The sequence below is a fragment of the Lagopus leucura genome, unplaced genomic scaffold, assembly GCF_019238085.1.
Source record: "Lagopus leucura isolate 7727_CA_CO unplaced genomic scaffold, USGS_WTPT01 Super-Scaffold_100157, whole genome shotgun sequence".
Lineage (NCBI taxonomy): Eukaryota > Metazoa > Chordata > Aves > Galliformes > Phasianidae > Lagopus > Lagopus leucura.
This window is the reverse complement of record NW_024962334.1, coordinates 21,487,666-21,487,919: the sequence shown is the minus strand read 5'-3', so window position 1 is coordinate 21,487,919 and position 254 is coordinate 21,487,666.

Below are 254 nucleotides of genomic sequence, written 5' to 3'. Positions count from 1 at the left end.
GCGGTGCCCGGTGCCTCCTCCCCGCGGCCGGACGGAGCGGGCGGCCGGGCGCCCCTTGCGCGCCGGGCTGGAGGCAGATGGAGGCGACCGCTCTCCGCGTACGCCCGGGGCCCCGGCGCCACCGCCGCCGGCGGGAGGGAGCCGCCTTCGGCGGGGCGCGGGGGCGCGGCCGGCGCTGCCCCTGAGATGCGGCGCTCCGCGCCCGCCCCGCCGCCTCCCTGCGCCCTACCTGTGCCGGGCTCGCCGCCGCCGCC